This window comes from Anas acuta, chromosome 1 (assembly GCF_963932015.1).
Source record: "Anas acuta chromosome 1, bAnaAcu1.1, whole genome shotgun sequence".
Lineage (NCBI taxonomy): Eukaryota > Metazoa > Chordata > Aves > Anseriformes > Anatidae > Anas > Anas acuta.
This window is the reverse complement of record NC_088979.1, coordinates 171,958,460-171,973,065: the sequence shown is the minus strand read 5'-3', so window position 1 is coordinate 171,973,065 and position 14,606 is coordinate 171,958,460. Positions and strand designations below refer to the sequence as shown.

Here is a 14,606-nt window from a genome sequence, read left to right as displayed (position 1 = left end):
ATAACTTGTAAATTAGAAAAGTTTCAGAAAAGTGGCTACATTATTTAAACATTTCAATTGAGTGTAATGAATGGTTTTCTTCACAGTAAATAGAATTTATAAATTTTAATCTGACAGATACCATTATAAAAGCTGGAGGAAGATTTAAAAATCACACGCTGAAATAATGTCTATATTGCAGTATCTTAAATTGTATGAAAGCAATAGTTGCACAACATTTGCAGTTATTTACGTAATGACAGCTTATTAGGGAAAAGATGCCATTCTCTTTATCACATCTTCACTTGCTCCAGAAGTGTTAAGAAGCTTCTTTAATACTGACACTAAACAGTAAAAATAAATCACAGCAGAAGAGATGAACGTATCTCTGGCTGGACAGGGATGTGATTTTTAACAAAAATTCATCTTGCAGAGCTGGTACACATAGTGGGAGTACAAGAGTGATTAACCACAAGTTTAGGAAAAAAGTTTTCCATTAGATCAGTTCTATAAATAATGCCCCTTGATTTTTTTTTAATTAGTGAGTTTATGTCATGATGTACCAGAGTAGATGCAACCCGGCCTGCATGCTGATTTAACTCACTGTAAGAGCAACCAGCCAGTTACACAGGAGTGATGGAGGGCTTTCTCCTCCTCTGTTGCCATCAGGTCTTGCATGGTGCTAAAGCACATCCTACCATATGGGAAGAAACTGTAAGGATTGCACTCTAAAGTGCAAATTGTCTTCTTTTCCACTTGACTATATAGCTGTGGGTGTAGATTTGCACACACAAAGGCAGATTAAATTGAAATGGTTGGTTACTATGCCTGCCTGCCTACCACCACCTCTCTTGGTCACACCACCTACTCTGTGACAATAAGTGAACCATGTGTGTAGCTCTTTAGTCTCAGCCTACACAGCTGAATCAAAGCTTCTTCTGGGATCTATGAGAATGCTATGTTATAAGCTGAAGAGGTTCAGGAGCTGCTTCATATATGATTACATGCTTCTGTTGTAAGAGAACTTAGTCTTACAGCTTCTGGACAGATTCAAACCTTCCATAATTATCTAAGGGCCTTAGAAATATGATTTCCACCCTATCATTCTTGGTAGTCACAAAAGGATCACAAATGTTATCTGCATTTCTTTGTACCAAAGTTGTTTAGGAGTTTGACAATCTGGTGATCAGACTGGAAAATGTTTGATTTTGCTTATAAAGTTTTCTGATCCCATTTATCCCACTTTATGGAAGTGATATCCAAATATATTTTGTGTTGGTATGACTATACATTACTTGAGAACAAACTTATTCCCTCTAAGACCACCCAAAATCCTGAGATGTGGTGAGTAACTTAGAAATAGCTTTTATTCCTTCAATAACTGATTAAGAAATTCCAATAAAAGAAGAAAATAACTTCTACAAAGTCAAAGCAATGGCTAAGACATTGGTCAGTTGTTTTAGGCCAATATGGCAGATTCTTCATCTAGAAAACACACTTACATTTTAAAACCTTGCAGATAGTTTAAGAAATTACATAACAACAGTTCAGTTTTCACAATATTTTCTGTGAGGTTCCCTTCCCAATTTATTTTTGCAAGAATTAATTTTGCCATGAAAATATTATACAGAGGAGGTGTCTCTCTGATATGTTCTGGGAGCTGTTTATTCCTCTGTGCAATGTGAAAATTGCTCATGAAGTGATCTAGATGTCACCACACATAGCAGCAATGCAGAAAAAAAAATAAAATGGGTAAATTAGAGGCCACTGGTGAAGATAAAGATATAAAAATCTGATTTGGTGAAAAATATGAACCTGTCTTCTTGTTTTGTGATCTGGTTTATTTTTATACAATTTATTTTTTGATTTGTGACTGTTGGTCCGAATTATATTGTTTTAATTAAGCAAAGTTGTTCTGCCAGAACGCAGAGGGTCCTCAGCCTTCCTCACAAACCTCACCCCTAAAATAAGTGAGGATAACATGCAGACAGCAGAGTGCTTTTTTTAAAGATACTCTTATGCATGATTTTCCATTGTTGACATTTTTGTTTGTCTTTATTATATTATAGCACTTACCATATGATGTCTTAGTGAGAAATCTGATCCTGCACAGTAGACTTGAACAAACCTATCAAATGTTCATACCTGGCCAGGGTATAACAGAACATCTGACTCTGGAGAAATCACTCCAGCTCAGTTTCTTTTCCACAGTATGCCACATCTCTGGCATAAATTGCCTTCAGATTTCACTCTATTCAAGGAGCTGTGGTTAATGACTATGAATTATGTCCAGTCATAAACCTGAGCACTGAAAATCAGGCTTGGGTGGAACCAAGGGACATACAACTGTGAGAACTAACATTTTATTCAGCTCCTGCTTAACAGCCCTGTATTTCTCACTTCTTTGGGCCTGCTGATTGATTCTCGACATTCTCAGAGATGCCTCAGTCTTAACAGTCCTGAGTACTTCAACACCTCTCTGCTTTTAGCCCTGCTTAAATTTACAAAACTCTGCCCAATCTGTCTTCAGGTCATGCTCCAGTCAGATTGGGAACAGTACAAAATAGCACCTTATCTATTTTATATTCAGTAGATCTGTAATGCGATGAGTTACCCAGCACATTAAACCTCTAGACTACCCCCTCCTTTCTCTGAGGAAATTGAATCTCCGTATCCCACCTGATCACTAAACTATGAGACACCCTTACAAAGGGAGCAGAGAAAAAGGCTCGTAATCTCTTTTGTTAACTGCATCCTTTTCTCAACAGACTAATTAAAGTTTAATTAAACAAGAAGAAGAAAGACAACAGTAAGGACATTGGACCAGGAAGTAGAAGATATGACTTTCAGTTACTGTCTCTTAGGCCAAAGGAAATACTTGAATTTCTCTACTTGTGAAGCTGCTCCAGCCTTTAAATGATTGCATATTTGTCTTTGGCATGTCTTGTGCAAAAACTGTCACAGGCATCTGGATCTGAAATAGGTTCAGGGCGATGAAGCCCAAGCCCTTTGATGGAAGAGAGGGGTTCAGAATTGAAAGCTTCTTGGTCTCCTCTCTGTGAGTTTTTTTTTTGTTTTTTCATGAGGCTCCCGACCAACCCTGTCTGTCCCATCTATCCTTTTACAGGCACTGCACAATACGTCCTTATTAGAAACAGGCTGCAAGTTCTTCTGAAGCTAGCACAGACCCCAGTAAAGTGCTGTCATTTTCTGTATTGTTTCATACCATCCGTATGTTCTTTAATTGACACAAATATGTGTGCCTTTGTAGTACAATTTTCAGAGGGAGAGGCTGAAGGTAAAACTGCCATTTGCTCTATTCTTTATTTTATGAACAGACAAAGTTAAAGTTTAAAGTTTAAAGTTTAAAGGTTAAAGTTTAAAGATAAAGAAATGTGTCTGCAGCATGCAGTTTTTGTGCTTCACTTAGTATTAGTTTCCAAAAGGACAAGAAGATTGCCAAGGAGGAACAGAGCTATGTAAACTTTGGCTTTTTCAGTGCTCCCAAGGAAGACACGGGAAGAAGACAAACGAGGATGGTAATGGATTACTTACAGCAACTTACACTGCCACTTGTCAAGAGTGGCCCAAACTGAGCTCCTGACTGAGCACAGCTGCTCCTTCTTGGATGATCTCCTAAACTCAGGAGTGTCTATTCAAAAGCACCCCAGCTAGCACCAGCCCAGCTCAACACATCCACATCCATGTGGCACTGTGCAGCCAGACAGCTTTCAGTCTGAAAGCTGTGCCCATGTCAGCTGGCTGTTCTTGCCAGCAGATGATGAGCTGGGATGCAAAGCCAGCACTATGCAGTTCTGGTGTTTGCCTGGTCTCTGCTAACACAAGACTCGCTGCCCTGCGCTGCTGCACCTCAGTCAAACAGGGGTGCTGGGAGCTAATCCCAGCTAAGAAAGACTGTGTTGGTTCATGATCTGGCAGACAAGCTCAACAGAAAGCTTAGATGAAGGGCACACTGTTCCCAGGATCTATAAACCCAAGCATCACACTGATGTGCATGTCATCTGAGCAGAGGGAGGTATTGAAAAGACAAAATAAACACTTATCCTGAGGCTTTTAAAACTGAATGCATAAAAGATGCTCTAGATGCTCTAAACTTTATACCTTTAATTTTCATCTATGTTCCCTGATAAATTAATCTCTATGTTAAATATCAAAAGATAATTGTGGTGGCAAAGATGCTGTGCTTGGAGACACTATAGAGATCTGTCAAGTTTATCAAATTTGCCAGGACAGTTTAAACATTACCAGTGAACATTTTGAGAGGAAGAAAACCTTAGGTATTGGAGGGCTCACTAACCTACCAGAATAAAAAATTATGTCTTTTTTATTTTTTTTTTTTGGAACTAACTTTGAATTAAACCCAAGTCCAGCTAAAACTTAGGTGCAGCCCCTTTCAGTGATGCAATGGAATTTATGAACCACAATCAAACAGTGATGATTCGTCTCCTGCCAACTCCAGATCACATGCAGATGCCTTCCTGCAATCTGCTCCACCTGAATACAATTATTGGTCTCAATACAGGGACAGGAAAGAGAAGTCTGCTTTCCTGTTGTGTATGGGGTATCTTGTAAGGTGATGGAAAACACAGTGGTCCTGAGCCACACGGCTGCGGCTTTGGTGGCTTCAGGTCTCTGGAGTAAGGTGCAACCCTGGGAGGCAACTGTGTCAACACAGCTCCAGTCAGGTGTGATAATGAGCACGGCTATGTAATGGAGCAGGCAAAAAGAATTTCACCAAGAGCTGTGTGTGCACTTTAAGAGGTGGGTCAAGTGATGGTGGGCAAGAAGAGAAAGAAACTGTAGGCTATTGCTCCTAGTGCAGCTCAGAACTATTCTCCTCTCTCTAGCATGTGATGCAGGCCGTAGATGCACACAGAGCATACGTTGTAACTAGGAGAGGGCTGTATTCTTGGCTTAGTAAGTTCAGATCTGATTTTCCTTTTAATGCAAACTGCAGTCTATGCCAGAGAGATTAATCAAAAAGATGAAGTAGTTTTAGAATCCATTCAGGAAATGCTACCTTAATCATTGATTTTCTTTTACATTACAAAAAGAAATTATCCGAGAGGCCTCACATCAGGCACTCAGCATTCTTTATATTTGTTGCTAACAGTCTAATAAAAAGATAAGAATTGCTGCTGTCCCCCATCTCTCTGTGCCTGGCTGATACACATTATATTTTATATTTAAGTCAATATTTTTAGTTTTATTTGTATTTTGAAATCAAATATTCAGTGCTGACCTGTTCTGTTGGGCAAAAAAGACTGCTTCAAATGACTATTAAAATATTAATACACATTCAAGATTTTGTTATAACTGTGACTTTAGTCTGCAGTTTTGATTCTAATTAAAAACAGTAAATCTGTCAGAAAAATCTAATTCTATACCTTCAGGATCATTGTAAAACAGGAACATGTCATACCTCAATGTTGTTTTCCAGCAATACATCTTTAAAATAGGAAGGAGAGTTGTTTTTAATGACAACATCCCGATAAAGAATTTATGTTAGTGTCTTGCTCCTAAGAGTTCTTCAGTGGTAGCTTCTCACGTTAAATCATCAAAGGGTTTTATATGAAATCAAGTTTTCAATTCAGGTAGTCCATCTGTATTGTAATGAAATGAGGCAAAGTGGGAAAAAAAAAGTCTGCAGTAGCCATATCCAGTGAGGTTCAATATATTTTCAACAGAACTTGATGCCAAACCATCAGTTTAAACAACCTCTCTTGCAATGTCTGTTAGATGCAGAGGGCTAAGAGGGAGTAAATATGATAGTTATTTCTCCTGCTGCCTTGTTTTGTATTCATAGTAATTGTTGCTATGCATATATTAATTTCTTTGTCTACCAATTTTCTGTGACTCTGGGGAATTGTTTCAAAGCCAGAAGGATAGGTATGGAGCAATATCTTCCAGAAACTTGACATGATGCTTACAGCTTGCAGCTGAAAGATACAAATATTGTGAAATGGGCTGGGAAAATCTCTCCAGTAAAACTGAGCACGTGTTTTAAGATATCCTTATATATCTGCTAATGTGGGGATAACAGTCAGTCACCTTAATATAGACCCAAAGCTTTTCCTAATAACTATTTGCAGGAACAACATCTACAACTGTGAGATTTTTATGGGCAGGAGACTAGCACTTGAAGGCTGGGAACAGAAATTATCTCTGAATATGTAGGGCTGGTATTAAACTCATGAGGTACAGGTGTGGACCCTTCTGCCATCAGGCATGGAGATAGACACTGGAGCTGTCTGCCTCCCAGAAACTGCTTCTCCTGAGGAAAATTTTGAACATTATATTAAGGATTCATGTTTTATGTTGACTCCTTTCTCTCCTGGGTCCTTTGAATCATAAAATCATAGGAAAAAAAAAAAATGAGGTTGTAAGAGAGCTCTGAAGGTCTCAAAGTAGGGCCAGCTTTGAAGTTAGATCAAGTTGCTCAGGGCCTCCTCTGGTTTGCTTTTGAATATCTCTTAGGATGGAGCTTTTACAGCCTCTCTGGGCAACTAGCTCTGGTGTGTAACTGCCTTCACTGTGAATATTTTTTTCAATATATGCAATTATTTATTTATTCATTTATTTTTTGTTGTTGTTATTACAACTTGTGTCTATTGCCTCTTACCCTATTAGGAAAGGACACTTTTTATATATAATCATGAGAAGAGTATGGCTCTACCTTTTTCTTTGAGGCAGATGAAGGCAGCGATTAGTGCCCCCCATGATGCTTCTCCTCCGTGCTGAACCAGCCCAGGTCATTCAGCCTCTCACGGGGCAAGTGCTCCAGCCCAAACAGCTTGGGGACCTCTAGGGAACTTGTTCCTGTTTGTTAATGCCTTCCATGTGCTTCGCAGCCCCAAACTGAATCCATCAGGACAGGTGGAACCCTACAGCTAGTAAACAGAGAGGAAAAGTCATTCCCTTGACCTACTGGCTGCACTTTCTGCCCTTTTGAGGCTGACCTTCTTCACCATGAGGACATGCTGTCCACTCTTGTCCATCAAGAAAACTCAGAGGTCTTTTTTTGCAAAGGTGCTTTCTAGCCAACTGGTGCATAGTCTGTGTTGTTGCATAGGGTTATCTCATTCCAGAGGCAGGACTCTAGATAGGTTGCTGTTAAAGTTCAAGAGGTTCCTGCCAGTCCATTCTTCCAGCTTGTTGAAATCTCTTTGAATAGCAGCTCTGCCCTTAAGCATGTCAACTGCTATTCTCATTTCATGTAGTCCACTGTCTTTTTGATGGTGGATTCTGCCACATTGTCCAGGCAAAGACACTAAACAGTATTAGCCCCAGTATTAACCAGTCATGGCCAACTATCAGGCAGACTTCAAATGATTGACCATTACCCTTGAAATCTGAAGGTCTATGCAGTTAGTCACGTGTCTTATAGCTTACTCTTCTGGTGTACACCTCCTAGGTTTGGCTACAATGAATTTTGCATCCGTTCACATAAAGAAGCCCCGCTTCAAGAGGAGGAATGGAAATTTCCCCCTTCCTCCTTTATTTGTCCTGTTCTTTTGTGTTTTCTGCAGATCTCTCATTGTGGGTGTGTTATAGCCTCCTTTGCTTACATAAAAGGTGAGTGGCAACATAGATTTTTGTTATGATTTTTGAATGAAAAAGACTGTAATTCTAGGCTGTCGTTGCAAATTCAGGGAAGTCTAAGTATGCTTGGTGTAGTAAAGACATCTGCTTGCTGTGCTATATTTGAGCTGGCATTGAGGCTCTCCCACGCATTGAACATGGCATTGATGTTGAGGTTTTTTCTCTCTCTGATAATTTATGTCTGTGCATGGATTCCTACTGCCTAAAAACAGATTGGACATCACATATTCCTGTTCCCAGCACACTGTCTGTTTTCCATCACAGCTCTTCCTTTTCTTCTGTCAGAGATAGATGGGGGAATCTACCCTTGATTGACCATCTAGACTGGAGAACTGTCTGGAACTACTGTATGTTCCTTTTGCCCGTGAATCTGACCTGAGTTTCTTTTCCACAGAAAGAATAAGAATTGAGATGGGAAGAGAAGAGGGTGTGATACAAGCACAAGCCAGGAAGGCAGCATGTACACCAAGACAGACTGCTACAGGTACACTTAATATTGGGCAAAGCGATGTTCTGCAGATAACACTGCAGATTGTTTTCCATCTGCAGTCTCAGTATTAGTACAGGACTTCACATATACCTGGCCTTCGTGCTGGAGACTGCAGCTGTAGCAATCTATCCAGAATTTATGCAGTTAACTATGAAGCAGTCATGAAACTTGCTCTCAGCAAATGGTGAGAGATCAAGTTTTGAATCTTTGTATTCTGTCACTTTCTTCCACAGCTTTTCATAGTAAACAAACACCTATGCCAGCAAGTGCTTGAGGTGACTAGTATTTCCATCTTCTTGTAAGTGTTCATTGTAGTGCACAATTTCCCCATACAGACAGTGTTTTCTGTGCTGTTTATTAGTTGAGTATACACTGGTGTGTGGCATGTCTGGGAAGCATGAAGACAAAAACTAAAATGATAAATAAAAAGCATAGAATGAGGCACATGTTAAGTGGCACGCCCTTGAAGAAAGCACCACCCAGCATTCTGCTTGGCTGAACTTCCTGTCTCTGCCTGGGATTTGCAATCAGTTCCCTGCTAAAACTCAGGGCCTTTAAAAACCCATTATAGGTTTTTCTCTTTCTAAAAAGAAGGCTATTAGAGTAAGACATTTCCTTTTGATGTGGTAAATAAGACAACAGTCAGGGCAAACATACTTGGGATAGTATAAATCTGAATACAATTTTTCCACCTGTCAAAGTTTACTCCTGCTATACCCAACAGACTATAGAGTAATCTTCTGGTGGCATGAGAAGGGTGGCTCTAACAGTATGCTTTGAAGGTGCTGCCCTTTGCATGCAAAAATATGAGTGAAATAAATTCCTATTATCCTACTGCAGAGAGGAAATTTGGGGCATCTCAGTTCCTATCTTAATATAAAACAGGAATTTTGTTTAAAAAAAAAAAAAAAAAAAAAAAAAAAAAGACCTTTAATTAGATTATAAAAAGAGGATTTTTCAGAGGGATTTAGAAGCCTCAGTCCTAGGATGTTCTAAGGCTTGAGCTATAAGGATGGAGAAAGGAACTTGAGTCAGGACTTCCCATTTGGATTCTTGTCCATTGGGATCTTAGATCACAATCACAGGGGCACCAGGTTTTTCCCTTGAAATGTATGGTTAGACTAAACAATCAGGCCCTATTCAAAGGGAAGACAAATATCCCCAACTGGTTTCAGTTCAGTTGGTTTGCACAGATCTACACTGTCCAGGTTTTGGTAGCTGTGTACATACCCACTGCAAGGAACTAAAACTCTCTTTGGGCTTTTAGCCTTCCAAAAAACCTCTCTCCCCATAATTGCTATGTGTGGAGGAGCCAACATGTCTTATGACTGTTTATGCTTCCTCTACCACTGAGAATACACATATCACAACCTTCACATCACCTACACACTGCTGAATGTGCAACAAAATTATTTCAATAATTAAACTGCAAAATTATTAAATTATTTGAGACTCCAGCAGGAACATTAGAATTTTTATACCTTAGAATATCAAGTCCTCTTAAATAAGAACATATAACAGCAATAGCTGTTGAGTACATCATGTCTCACAAGTGCAAGTTGTACAAGTCAAGAAAGCCAAGGGTAGAACAGTTTGAAAAGTAAAGATACAGGTTTTGTTTTTAACTAAGTTTACTTTCAAAGCCTGGGCTTTTGTGCACACTTCACTGTGCTCAGCCTAATTTACTTTTATTATTGTTGTTGCTATTTTTGTGGTGCTAGGTTTTTATTCCTGTGGTCATTTTTCCCCTTATTTTATTTTTTATAAAAGTGTTTGTATATTTCTTATTCTTAAAGATGGTTTAGAAAGAAAACAAAACAAACAAACAAAACCCTACAGGCTACAAATGTAATCATGAGGCTGGCAGTCAGGTTCTCCTGACTAGAAATTCCTCACTGTGTGTTTTCTTTTCTATACCAGTTTTAATGCTGGCTTTTGCAGCTCAGCCTAGAAATCAAGCAGAAAGTCACCATGTACTTTTTGGTGTGAACACACATTCTATTAACCACATCTTTTAACTATCAACCTTTTTTCTTTGGCATGAAGACCCCTTTGGTGGAAGCTATTCTAAAAATAAATTTATTGCTTTGCTTTTTGTCTATTTATACTAACAAATAAAAGAACATTTTGAGGAACAGCAGTACTGCTTTTGCTTCATGTCCTGAAGAAGAAGACTGTTGTGTGAAGTCCAAAGAAGCATGGAAGAATCATGAAAGATTCATACTTGTCATGTTTTCACAAGGTGGATTTAACTGAGGAAAAGCCATTCTGAAACCACAGAAGGGAAACGTGTGTTGCATATGCTATCGGATACACTCAGATGGTGAGAGGAATGTGTGACATGCTGCTCTGTGCTTGAAAGCAGTGTTTTTCATTCATTCTTTGTGTTTAGCAAACTTGCCTTTCCACAGGAAGAATTACTGTGATTTCAACAAGTGTGGAGGTGGACCAAGTCAGACACCAGTCTGGCAGCCAGAGAGGATGGTGGGCTCCTGGTGCTCCCTTGTACCCCACCAGTATCCCCTTCCCTCTTTGCTGCAGCTTGCCACAGCTGCTGCTTGCCAGACACAAGGCTCTACCTGTGAAGTAATGCTGCTGGGTTTCCTCCAGGCCCTCTTCTTTGGGCAAGGTGGAATAGGGAAATTTATGAAAGGCATTTTTCAGCCCCTGTGCAGCTTCCTTCTTGCAGCTTTCTCTCAACCTGTGCCTATTTTACATAACATTCATTCTTGCGGCATGTCTGATTTAGCCTCTGGGCTAAGTGGAGTGCGTAATAGTTCAAGCCAGTTGAAGATTGTTCCTTCATGCAATAAAACTGTATTTGCTTCATTTGCCATTAATGATAAGCAAGAAGTTCTGTAAATCAAACAGCCTTTCTTTTACTCCCTGTTACAGAATTATTCATAACAACGATTTCATTTGGCATTCTATTAAAAGATTTTAATTCCTCCAGATGGAAGTCGATTTCTATTCTCTCTTTCCCATTACTTATATTTATGTTAATATTGTAAGGGCAGTTTGACATGGGGTCTTTCATTTAAAATGTGTGAAAAATAAGGAAACTGTGAACGAAATGATTTCTTACCAGTGCCATTTTCTAGCTATTATGTTGCAGAATGTGAAAACTCTGAAGAGCATGATGTAATTTTGTTTTTGACTCTGCTTATAAAAGAAGGGATGGAAATACAGAGCCATCTTATTTGCTGTCATTGCGGAGGCAGTGAGCCAACCCATTTCTCCTGTTGTGCTTTTTCCTAGAAAAGGACTAATCTTTCCTCTCCATTTAAATGCTCCTTCATCTGAAGGCACTCACACACACCTCCAATTACACTAACTCCACATGTTCCTGCTGTGCTGGCTGTTCCTTGCAACGTTTTCCTTTCGCTCTGCCCTCAGACATTACTCTCTTTTCTTGGAAGTGGTGTATTTTCAGGCAAGACCCAAAGTCTGCAGAGCCTCAGTGGTTTCACCTATGCAGCTCACAGCAAGAGACTCACCCCACGCTGCTGCTGCAGCCAAGCACTGATGCTCTCACTGCTTGCAGGCTTTCTTTTAACCCCCAGCACTGACGATTCTTAAAAAAGGCTATTAAACAGAGCTCCTCTTCTCCCCATCTGACTGACACCAGATGTGCTGGGTTCGGCTCAGCTGGCAGCAGTTCTTCTCGTGTCTTTTGAGGTGCTTTCACAAAGCCCATGGCTTGTTCATTAGGAAAGCGTTACAGCTCATAGGCACACTTAATTAGTACTTATGAATAAAAGAAAAGTAAGAAGGAAAATTAGGGGAGTAGGAACAACAAAAATGAACTGGAAGAAAAGTAATGTAAATCCATAAGAGCAAATCACCCCAAATATTAATAAACTGTATATTGATGCTGTAGGTTTTATAATGATTTTTCATTCCCACTTTCTCCAACATAAAGCAAATGGCATGTAGTCCAGCCAAACCGGCACACACACACATGTGCATTTCAGTCATACAGGCACCTCTGTGGTGCCAAACAGCCAGGAAACAGAAGACTACTTCAACAAGAACAGAGTAACCGTGCGCATGGTTGTCATCAATGCCATCATGAATTTTTTAACAACCAGCTGAACCAGAGCTACCAGGCTTACTTTACTTGCCTTGCTATGGCTGCAACTCATTGTTAAGATTTTTTATTTAGTTATTTATTTATTTTTTCACAAGTACATTATAAAAAGCTTAAAAGCATGAACTGTGCTGCAGAAGTGACACTTTACTCTCTCAACAGCTAACTACAGGCACCAAAATTCTTCCTGGAAAAAAAAGCTATAGTCTCAAAAAATCCATTGACTGAGGGAGAATAAAGATATTGAGAGCCTTGCTGTTAGAAGTAATTTGGTGTAGCATGTAACTAAAGATTATACCCTGGTATAGAAAACACACATATTGACTGAACAAAGGTTAAGTATCACTTCGGGCATAATTAATGTTCCAAGGCTTTTGGTTGCTTGACTGTGTGATTCTACTCTAACTCTTTTAAGATGGACAGCTGTTTCTGTGATTGTATTCAAACGTGGTCCAGTAGGCTTAGCACAGCTGGTGAATCCTATTTATTCACTAGGCAATACACACATTTTACATTTTCTAAGAGAACGAATCAGTGAGCAGAAGAAATCTTTACATCAACTATCATGGCGTCTCAACTCTTCCAGGATAAATAAGCCCAGAAAAAGCAAGGAGTTGCAGCAAACTGCTATTTCTGTCGGAGCAGAAGGTCGTGACTCAAACTTTTTTATTTTCTTTGACTCCAAATAGTGCCAGCGAGTCATTTCAGGGGAGAGAGGCTGCCCGTGGGCCAAGGACTGGCCACCACTGTCTCTTTCTATCTGTCTGTTTATGCTGGGTTTTCACACCCTCTCTGTGTGCTGTGGTCTTATGCTACTCTTATTTTTAATAGCAACAGCACTGTCCCAAAACACATCAGCCTGGAAGACCTATTTCCAGTTCGTGCCCTAGCTGTCAGCAGTGATCATTTTCCCCCGGAAATTGGATTTTATGGCAATTCTGTGTAGCTCCAAAACTTCCTGTCAAAACACGGCTCATCAGCAGGCTGTCGGGTAAGGAGGGGAACCGAGCTTCTCATTTTTAGCATTAGGCTGAAGAGAGAAAAACAACCATGACAGGTCAGATGATCCAGGTCTGGGTAATAGGAAACAAACATTGGGTTGGGACTGAAATAATTGAAGAGCTAAAGGATTTCTTTGCCAGCAGAAATAATTCAGTGAAGATAAAGGCCTTGTGCTCTCTTTTCCTTCCAGCATATCTTTGCCTCCAAGCTGGGTCAGACTCAAAGCTTGTCAAATAAATTAAACAAATCAAATACAGTTCATAGCTTTCCCTTCACAAAATTCACTTTATGAATAGTCTGTGGATATTCTTGAATCATTATGCCAGCTCTGTAATTATAAAGGGAAAAAGGATATTTCATGCAAATTTCATCAAACACAATCTTCAATGAGTAGCACTCAGCACATGAGCCCTAGAGTTGCTGTAAGCTCTTTTTCCCTTCTAATTTGCAGTTTTCACCTAGGTTTTTCAAGTACCTCCTGCCGTCTCAAAAGGTGCAGTGCACTTCTGTACCAGGGAGTTTGCCCTGACTCCCCTGCAAACCTAGAGTTGCCTTTCCCCCAAAACAGTTTTACTTTCTCTTGCAAATGCAAATCTCTTTGCATAGGACAATTCTCAGCATGGGCTGATTCATTATAATAATTAAAAATAACGATAGAGAGGCTTGGCCACATCCCCCACTTTGTTGTCTTGTTTCCTTTTCCCTTCTTTTCCTGAGCACTCATTAGTCCAAGCATCCCTGTGGTCAGCAGTAAAGTTGGACCTAGCACTACTCCAGTAGACTGCATCATGCTGATGTTTTCTTTTTTCATGAGATTCAGAGGCATTTGGGCATCTAGTTGTCACTTGTGTCTTTGGCAAACTCCCAGAAGATGCTCATCAGTTTGGAATAGCCATCTTGTTAACTTTTGAAATTTGTGTGCAGTACTATACCTGAGGGCATTCTGTACACAGGGAGGTGGAAGACATTGAGGCATCTGAAAACACTGCTTTAGTCTATTGTTCAGATTTAATTTGCTCCATACAAAATGTCCTTCAGGTCTTGTTCTGACAGACACATGGGCTATACCTAGGCAAGAATTGGCAATGAGAGCAAGCACAGGCAGGCTGAAGGATGGCAAGTTTAGATGGAAATTTAGGCTTGACATCAGGAGGGGGTTCTTCACAGAGAGGGTGGCTGCACACTGGAACAGGCTCCCCAGGGAAGTGGTCACTGCACCGAGCCTGTCTGAATTTAAGAAGAGATTGGACTGTGCTCTTAGTCACATGGTCTGAACTTTTGGATAGACCTGTGCGGTGTCAAGAGTTGGACTTGATGATCCTTAAGGGTGCCTTCCAACTCAGGATATTCTATGATTCTAAGTGTCAGCCAAGAAGGAATCGGCAGGGGAAAAAGAAATGGGGATTAAAACAAGTTCTATTT

At 39.9% G+C, this 14,606-nt stretch overlaps 1 long non-coding RNA gene across 2 annotated transcripts; it reads left to right on the top strand.

Moving 5' to 3' along the window:
- Nucleotides 1-4,564: 4,564 nt before the first annotated feature.
- LOC137850301 (uncharacterized) lies at nt 4,565-11,313 on the top strand. Of its 2 annotated transcripts, XR_011092450.1 has the most exons (5): nt 4,565-4,761; nt 7,530-7,575; nt 7,997-8,086; nt 8,326-8,390; nt 10,214-11,313. It is a non-coding gene; the product is annotated as an uncharacterized lncRNA (long non-coding RNA). The 2 variants fall into 2 exon arrangements; XR_011092449.1 differs by lacking the exon at nt 8,326-8,390.
- Nucleotides 11,314-14,606: the final 3,293 nt, after the last annotated feature.